This window comes from Eurosta solidaginis, chromosome 2, assembly GCF_040869045.1.
Source record: "Eurosta solidaginis isolate ZX-2024a chromosome 2, ASM4086904v1, whole genome shotgun sequence".
Taxonomy (NCBI): domain Eukaryota; kingdom Metazoa; phylum Arthropoda; class Insecta; order Diptera; family Tephritidae; genus Eurosta; species Eurosta solidaginis.
The window spans coordinates 168,158,430-168,159,592 of NC_090320.1; the positions used below are offsets into that span (position 1 = coordinate 168,158,430).

The following is a 1,163-nucleotide window of genomic DNA, read 5'->3' on the forward strand; positions in this document are numbered from 1 at the left end:
TGAGAATTAATGCTGACACAGCCATTAATAAACAGACGTGTACAACACACAACCAAACGAATTTGAATCCCAGCAATTTGCATTCCTGCAACTTGCAAGGTTATCATTTCCCATAAATTTGCAGCTCATATATGTAGGTACATATTTTGTGCCGAGTAGTATGTAGGTATGTAAGTATGTATGTTTAAGGTAGTTATGTATGTAAGTATGTAAGCTTAAATGTAAATAGATATGTAAGAATATGTTTAGAATAATCTAATATAAATAGGCTGAATTATTTGAATAAAGACAATTCGACATTCATAATTCAAGCAGTGAAGTCTTCTTTGTTTTAATTGCGTTAGGGACCTTTCTACATGGCGATCCTGCCTATGATGCTACTGGCTGATTTTTCAGCCTAATGTCATAGCCGGCAGGATTTTTCTGGCTGATTACAGCCTAAGCCTTGTAAAAAAAAAAAAAAAGAGAAGGTGTTAAAGTCGGGCACCAATAATAAAAATTGAGGCAATTACTTCAACGGAAAATACACGAAGATTAGCATATTGTGGCAATTACGTCAACGGAAAATACACTAAGATTAGCATATTGTGGCAATTACGTCAACGGAAAATACACGAAGATTGGCATATTGTGGCAATTACTTCAACGGAAAAAAAACGAAGATTAGCATATTGTGGCAATTACTTCAACGGAAAATACATTAAAATTGGAACGATATTAGCATAGCCCCAGAGCAAGAATGACACTGATCTCGTGAAGCGTACCACATTTTCAATGGTGATAAACAAGAGGAGCATGATAATTATAAGTATAATAAATACACTAGCTTAAGTATGAAGTCATTTCTTTAACCATTATTTAAAAAAAAACAAAAATATTCGGGCAACCTAGCGGCTGCCTATTGACAAGCAAAATTATATTTTTGCTGTAAAAAAAAAATTTTTTTTACTGCTTATTGAATTATGTTCCCAGAAGAGGACATACAAAATCAAAGTCAGTTTGACCAAATTTTTTATAAACTAGCTAGACAAAATTTAAATTTCCTAGAAGATGAAAAGAAAACACCCGAGAAAATAAACCAAGGCCCTAAGCCAATAACAATGAAGAGTATAGAAAGAGGAACACACCTAAAGTTCCAAAGCCGGTCAAATTAAAAGAAAAAG

General features: G+C 33.3%; 1 pseudogene; it reads left to right on the top strand.

Moving 5' to 3' along the window:
* Nucleotides 1–679: 679 nt before the first annotated feature.
* On the top strand, nucleotides 680–773 carry LOC137242971 (U6 spliceosomal RNA; annotated as a pseudogene).
* Nucleotides 774–1,163: the final 390 nt, after the last annotated feature.